Raw genomic sequence first — 8128 nt, forward strand, 5'->3', positions numbered from 1 at the left:
GTCGCTCACCAACTCGTGGCGTCCTCTTCAGGAGCACTGCCCTCCGGCAGTGCCCCTCAGTCCATCCACACCCCCTTCCTGGGGGGGGGGGGGGTTGATCAGCAGTCTTTATGCCCCAGCCAATGTGGGCAACTGCACCCCCAAAGTCACACCCCTCTTGGCAGGGGGTTGGTGCAGCCCAAGACGGCTACTCCCGTCGGCCGGGTGTAAGGCACGGGGGGGACCCAGGCCCGCCCACTACTCTGGGTCCCAACCCAGGGACCCTCTAGTGGCAGCCGTCCTGCCCTCCTTCTCTCCCTCTGTCTGTCCACGTCCCTGGGCCTGGGCCGCTTCCCCTTCGGCTCCTCGCACCGGCTAGGCCCTTCCCTTCAGGGCCTGCAGCCTGGCAGACACTGGGCTGGAGTTCCCTTCTGCTCCCCCGGGCCTGCCCAGCACTGCGCTGCGCTGTCCTAGGTGCTAGTCTCCCACCCTGGAGACAGACCTTCCCCTGTCAAAGGCCTGGGACAGACTGCCTGCTCGCTCCCTCAGCAGCCTTTTTATAGGGCTGAGCCTGGCCCTGATTGGCTCCCTCCAATATGGGCCCTGATTGGCTCCCAATGAGCCCTTTTCTGATTGGCTGCCCGTCTGCACAGGCGCACTGGCCTGCTGCAGCCCACACTCTCAGGGAGTGGGGCAGTCCGCCCCACTACAGCTCTATAAGACACTCATTGATTATACAGAGATAAACACCAGCAAATCTCCCCATCGCCAGCCTTGCATGCCAGAAATGCTCAAGACCTTCTCTTGAACAGTGCAAGCTCATTAATTAGCTCACCACTTCGTCACCCGAAAGTGGACATGCACTAGCCTTTGTAATCTGAGCAGATTCCACAAGCACTTTAGACAAACTCACTGGTAAGGCTAAACCATTAAAGTAAGTTTATTAACTACAGAAAGATCGATTTATAAGTGTTAGTCACACAGGTCAAAATCGGTTACATAAGAAATAAAAAATAGACCTTTAGTCTAAATTCTAACTTTAACAGACTAAGCAAGATTTGAATCAAACTGCTTTTCTCACCCCAATGGATGTTCCAGGCAGGTTACAGTTCTTAATATAGAGGCTGAATTCCCTTTCAGCCTAGGACCAATCTCCCAAATTCAAAGTCTGTGTCTTCCAGATGATCTTCCAGGTGTTGAGATGGGGGAGGAGAGAGGCCAAGTGATGATGCCATCAACCCTCATTGCTGTGACCTGGGGGTTAGGTAGTCTCAATTGTGTATGTGCCCTCTGTGAGGAGTCTTCTTGATGGGCCATCAACACATGTCTGGCTGATATAAATCTATCTTCTCAGTTGGTCCTTTGTTGCCATTGAAAGACCAGCTGAAGGCGTTTCCCACTTACTGTATATTTCAGTAGCAAACATGTAGCAATACTTCATAACTTCACATACAATGACAGCACATACAATTCAACAGATTATTAACGTTCAACAGATCAAGACTTTTTCAATGATGCCTCACAAGGCATACTTTGTACAAAACATATCATAATCATATTAGTGCTGAATATGGCGGTGCTATTTTGAAATACAGCATGTCACAATGTTTTTCACACTTTAGTGTGCAGTAATAAACAACGAACACACTATTAAATAAAGATTAAAAACACTGAAAGTGCAAAATGCAGAGGGATAATTTGCAGGTCAGTGTAGGTGTAGCCATAAGAGTTCCCCTTATTTTCTAGCTGTATTGAGTGGAAGGGGCAACGTTGCAGAGAATGTATTTTCCCTTGTTTGTTTCTTATTCATCTGTATCCAGGTCAGTCTTTTAGCAAGTGTGGAGGAGTGTGGATACCCCAACTGAGGCCACTGAAAAACACACAGACAGATTTAAGGGCCCTGCAGACATAAAAAGACATGTCACAACTCACTAAATTTTTTACCATATAGCTCTATATAAAAATTATGAACAGAGGCAGACTCACAAATGCTTGCTTCTGGGCCATCTGTCAGCACACAGCCCAGTGAGTATATGGGGACAATTTTCAAACCTGGTAGCTATGGGGGATGGCAGGGTTGAATAGCATCGAGGAGCCCATGTAACAAGGGATATAGTGAACACTGCTAAAATTATTACAAGCAGTGGTGATCAAGGTAGATCTATCGTTCCTGAGGCAATCTATCAAAGGCCCAGAGAAGGCAGATGCTTGAGATCACAGGTGATGTGTGGAGGGCAATGCAGGGTCACATCTCCCCCTTCCCCGGTTTGCTGCTTGGCCTGTAGTGAGCATTCACACATGGACTGAGCATGCTCAGTAACACTGCTGAAGCCTCCAGCCCTCACTCCCTCCCCACCCACTATCGGCAGGCACAGACTTGTCTCTGCTTGAGATGGCTCAAGGTCACCCAGGCCATATGCTCCTGACTTCTTCACAGTAATGGTGCCCTCAGGGCTCACTGCAGAGTGGCATTGGAAGTTGTTTTATCACAGCAGGAGAAACAAGGCAGCTATTCCTGGAAATGTGCAAAGATCAAACAGTGCTTGCTTGATAACTTCACTGAATTTGTGCCAGAGGACGAAAGGGAGGTCCGGGCTAAGATAAACCAGAATCTTTGCAAGCGGAGAAGAGTTGTGCTTGCTGGCTAGCTTTATGAGCCAGCAGCATACTGTTCTCCTTTCTCCTGAATCAAAGCATAGTCAGCAAGCAATTTGGTTTGGACTTGGACTTGTGGCCTCAGAAACAAAAATAGTGTGTTTGAGTGGAAAACATGCTGGCAGTAAATTTACAATGCTCTTCCTGCACAATTACGCAGCATGAGTGCCCAGTTGCCAGAGCGCTTGAACGCATTTTTGTATCTTTTCCATGTATTTAATTTAGATGCTTGGGTCCTGGTTTGTCTGTATGTTGTTGTGACACTGGAAGGCCAGATGCCAACTCTTGTCCAGGCTGCAGGCATTAGCTAAGAATTGACAGACTCATAGCTGGAGACCAGACCTGTTAGTTTTGCTCAAAATAGGTATTAGCCTTATACGAATGTATTTAGTGTTCAGACTCTATGAAATGCTTATAAATTGCTGTGTGCATTAATCTCACTTGTAATGTCTATATTCCATGCGATAAGAAAATATATACGTTTTGCTTTATAACTTTGGAAATGTTTGCTCTGAACTTGTGAACCCAGGCACAGGAATTGTTCCCACCCTCCCCCCATCCAGAAGGATTATCAAAATCAGATGGGCCATCACGGAACATCGCAATACAAAGGACTAATTAATGGCCCTATCGCACCTTGGAAATGCTAGGTGCAAGGAAGCTCATCCTATGGACTTGGAAGCTGAATGAAGGAAATAAAACAGTCACAGGAAAATTTTCCATCTCTTTTGCTGTTTGAACACAAGGCCAGAGAAACCAGACTGAAGCCAGAGATCCCCAGGAGTTACCTCCTGGTCTGCCCTGAAAGACACTTTGAATTGACAGACCACTACAATTCTGTCACTCTTAGGATTTAGATGATAACTCATTTGTGTGTATATGTTTGCTTGCTTTAATCTGTAAATAATTCTCTTATTTATTTTGCCTAGTTAATAAACCTTTAGATAGTTTACTACAGGCATTGTCTTTGGTGTAAGACGGGGTAGGCAACCTATGGCACGTGCGCCAAAGGCGGCACGCGAGCTGATTTTCAGTGGTACTCCCACTGCCTGGGTCCTGGCCACCGGTCCGGGGGGCTCTGCATTTTAATTTAATTTTAAATGAAGCTTCTTAAACATTTTAAAAACCTTATTTACTTTACATACAACAATAGTTTAGTTATATATTATAGACTTAGAGAAAGAGACCTTCTAAAAACATTAAAATGTATTACTGGCACATGAAACCTTAAATTAGAGTGAATAAATGAAGACTCAGCACACCCCTTCTGAAAGGTTGCCGACCCCGGTGTAAGATCTAGGGTACCAATTGATTTGGGGGTGAAGTATTGGTCTTGGGACAGAGAGCAACCTGAATATTGTGTGCTTTTTGGTTTAAGTGACCATTTATCACTAAGTCCATTTTGTCTGGGTGTCAGGATAGACTGGAGAGTCTAAGGGGACTGTCTGACTCCATGGTAAGATTGCTACAGTGATCCAGGAGTTCATTTGTTACTGGTTTGATGAAATCTAATTATAGAACACACCACCGGTTTTTGTTGTCTACCCTGTTTTTGACAGTCTACCCTGAGGTGAGCCGCTCCAGACAGCATGACAGTTGTTGTTTGGAATTGAATTTGCATTGCTTTTATTTTACTAATTTTTTTTCGCCTGCACAAAATACGAATATTTGGGAATGCTGTTTGGCTCCTTACGGTACTCTTTCTGCTCATTTGTCTAATACTGGCAGTGCCTGCTCTTAAAATAAACTGAAACTTTAAAAGGCAATTCCTTTGTTCCTGTCCTCACATGGTCAAATGCCATTTTAAGAGGGAAAAGGTGGGGAGTTTTGGGGGCCATGAAGAAAGTTAACAGAAGAGGCGTACATTAATGGGGGCAGTAAGTTACACTTACCAGAATTCCCTTCCCCTTTCTGGTGGGTTCCATTCTTGGGTTCGGCTGGCTCAGGGTTGGCTGGATCCAGAAGAGCTCCTGGCTCTCCCTGGGCTCTGCATCCCCCTCCTCCTCATCATTGTATAGTTGTGGGATGCCTTCCTTCAGATGTCATGAGGTGTCCACTGTCACTCGTGGGGTAGTGCTGGGCTCCCCACTCAGTGTTGCATGAAGTTCTGCATAGTAGCAGCAGGTATACGGGGGCAGCACCAAATGGACTGTTGGCCTCCTTTGCCCTTTGGTAGGACTCCTGCAATCCTTTCTCCTTCACCTGGCATTGCTCATCCCTGTTGTACCCCAGCTTCTCAGGGGCGGCAGGTTTGTATAATTTTTGGTGGTGTCCAGAACAGGTCCAAGTCCCGCCCCCACCACACACACACACCTGCCTAAGGCTCTGGGAGGGAGTTTGGGTGCGAGAGGGGTGTGGACTTTGGGAGGGAGTTTGGGTGCGGCAGGGGTGAGGGAACCCTGGCCAATAGGAGCTGTGAGGGTGGTGCCTGCGGACAAGGGCAGCACGCAGAGCCCCCTGGCTGCCACTCCCCCTAGGAGCCAAAGGGATATGCTGGCCACTTCCAGGAGCCTCCTGAGGTAAGTGTCACCCAGAGCCTTCACCCCAAACCCCTTCCCACACCCCAACCCCTTGCCCCAGCCTGGAGTCCCCTCCCACACTCCGAATCCCTCGGCTCCACCCCCCAGCCCAGAGCCCTCTCCTGCACCCCAAACCCTCATCCCTGGCCCCAACCCAGAGTCCACACCCCCAGCCGGAGCCCTTATTCCCCCACATCCCAACTCCTTGCCCCAGCCCTGAGCCCCCTCCCACACCCCAAACCCCATCCCCAGCCCCATCCCAGAGCCTGCACCCGCAGCCGGAGCTCTCACCCCCTCCTGCACCCCAACCCCCTACGCCATCAGGTGAAAGTGAGCGAGGGTGGGGGAGAGCGAGCGACGGAGGGAGGGGCATGAAGTGAGTGGGGACGGAGCCTTGGATAAGGGGCGGGGCCTCAGGGAAGGGGAAAGGGTGTTTGGTTTTCTGCAGTCAGAAAGTTGGCAACCCTAACAGTAGATGCAGTAAATACATGTAAATAGCACCACAGGCAGAAGCCTGCTGGAATCACAAAATAAAACATGATGGTGGTGAAGGAGACCTGAAGTTGTGTGGTCTGTACCTAAGGCCAGAAAGGGCTCTCAGGGTTCGCCCTGTCACATACTGGGGGTTGTCTGGGAGCAGTGACTCATCTGTGCAAGAATCAAAGGGAACCGGTGTGAGGGTCAGCGGTCTGGGAGAAATGGAAGAGATCCTGAAATGGATGGTGGAATAGCAAAAGGAGCTCCAACAGTCCATGCTGCTCCTTCAATGGCAGGCAGAGCAACATAAAGTTCTCCAAGAATTTATTAAGGAGCAGATGGCGGCACAGCGCCAGATGCTGCAGAGTTTAGTAAGTCCTGCGACCAGAGGTGGCAGTAGAGTGCAGGGAATCAGACTGTGTAAAATGGCTCTGACAGCTGACCCTGAGACCTTTCTCCAAACTTTTGAAAGGGTGGCTACAAGGTTCTGGCTGGGATAAGGCATCATGGGTGTTGCGAGTGGCTCCTTATTGGATGGGCAAAACCCAAGCAGCTTACAAGTCCCTACACGAAGAACACAGCAGGAACTATGATATAGTCAAGGCAGCCATCGCAGATAGGATAGACCTGTAATCAGAGAAATACCTACAGAAAATGTGGGTGGTAAAATGGATGAAGGAAATAAGGCCCAGAGCATTCGTATAGAAACCGTCAGACTCACAGGTTGAGAGCAGAGAGCCAGGGGCTGGAGGAAGAGATGGCTGCAGTGATCCTAGAACAGTTCTTGCAAAGTCTCCCAGAGGTAGCGCGTGTATGGGTGTGCTGGCACCAACCCTCAACTTTGGACAATGCAGCAAAGCTCAGCAAAGAGTTCTTAGAGGCCAATTTACCAAGAAAGAGTGCCCATTGGGTGGTGGGGACAGGAGATGGGGAAGAAGTCTGTAGGTGCCCCACCCCATTCCACCCCTTCCCCTGCGACCTCGCCCACATTCCACCCCCACTCCGCCTCTTCTCCCAGGCCCCAGCTCCCACTCACTCCTCCCCCTCAATCCCCCCGAGACCGGAAAAGCTCGGGGTCCCAAATCTGCCGCTGCCCCACCCCCCAGCGGCGTGAGGTTTGGGAGGCTTAGCCTCCTCCAGCCTCCATTATGCGCCGCCCATCTGGCTGAGTCTTGTAAATATATGTCTAATGGGGTCAGAGGCAAGGGTATTGTAAAATTGGACCCTACTCCACCCTACCCTAAGGTCATGTCTACACTGGAGACCTTACAGTGGCATAGCTATACCGATGCAGCTGCACCACTGTAAGACCTCCGGTGTGTTAGAGATGGAGCAGGAGGACCCAGAAGTGGACTGAGTAAACGGGCTTCTTTGTTGTGGTACTAGTTCCCCTTGATCCAATTGCTGAGTAAGCCCTGAGTTAATCACCTCACACTCTTTTATTTAAGTTAATATGTAAATACCCACATTTACTACAACACCCCCAAAACCCTTATTTAATAATATGAGTGCCCATATACTGAATGCAACAAAGAGTCCTGTGGCACCTTATAGACTAACAGATGTATTGGAGCATAAGCTTTCGTGGGTGAATACCCACTTCGTCAGACGCATGTCATGTATTCACCCAAGAAAGCTTATGCTCCAATACATCTGTTAGTCTATAAGGTGCCACAGGACTCTTTGTTGCTTTCTACAGATCCAGACTAACACGGCTACCCCTCTGATACATATACTGAATATAATTATTCCCGCCCCTGTTTACAGCATTAAGCATATTCTACAGACGTTTTTACCTTGAAGATACATTTCTTTGCAGTAATTTCAGCCACCAGTTCCCTTAATCAGCAGTTCACAGGGAAGGGAGGACGGGGCCATGACCCTGAGCTCGTTTATGTAGCTGGGAAAGGAAGGGCGGGAGGAGCTAACACTTCTTTACACAAAGGGTACCCTTTAGACAACCACATTCCTTATGCAGCTGCAATGCTTATCTATCATTAACAAGCAGAAGAGAAGGGAGAGGAATGGCACTTTATCTATCAAGTGCAGAAACGGTGCCTGCCTGTGCTTCTACTCCCTAATACCATGCCAGCATGCCAGCGGTTTCCCAGGTCTTTACTTAACCCTTACACATCCCTACACTGTGTAACCACTATATGCTGAAGGCAGATAGATCTCCCATTGACATAATTAAACCATCCCCAATGAGCGGCGGTAGCTACGTTGGCGGGAGAGTGTCTCCTGCCGACATAGCACTGTTCACACTGGTGCTTCTGTCGGTGAAACTTATGTTGCTCAGGGGTTTCTTTTTTTCACACCCCTAAGCGACATAAGTTATACCGACAAAAGTGCTAGTGTAGACATAGCCTTAGTTATCTCAATGGGATGAGAAGCAACTTGTCTCTCACCACCCCCTAGAGCAGTGGTCTCCAAACTTTTTTGATTGCACACCCCATCAGTAAAAAAATTTTGAGCACGCACCCCCTGCTCCCACCCGA

General features: G+C 48.7%; 1 long non-coding RNA gene across 1 annotated transcript; it reads right to left on the reverse strand.

Moving 5' to 3' along the window:
* Positions 1-898: 898 nt before the first annotated feature.
* Positions 899-7534, reverse strand: LOC135894786 (uncharacterized). The gene is made up of 3 exons (XR_010562394.1): positions 7427-7534; positions 4527-4866; positions 899-1849 (listed from the first exon to the last, which is right to left on the reverse strand). It is a non-coding gene; the product is annotated as an uncharacterized LOC135894786 (long non-coding RNA).
* Between the last annotated feature and the right edge of the window lie 594 nt (positions 7535-8128).

Source organism: Emys orbicularis (assembly GCF_028017835.1).
Source record: "Emys orbicularis isolate rEmyOrb1 chromosome 5 unlocalized genomic scaffold, rEmyOrb1.hap1 SUPER_5_unloc_1, whole genome shotgun sequence".
NCBI classification, from domain to species: domain Eukaryota; kingdom Metazoa; phylum Chordata; order Testudines; family Emydidae; genus Emys; species Emys orbicularis.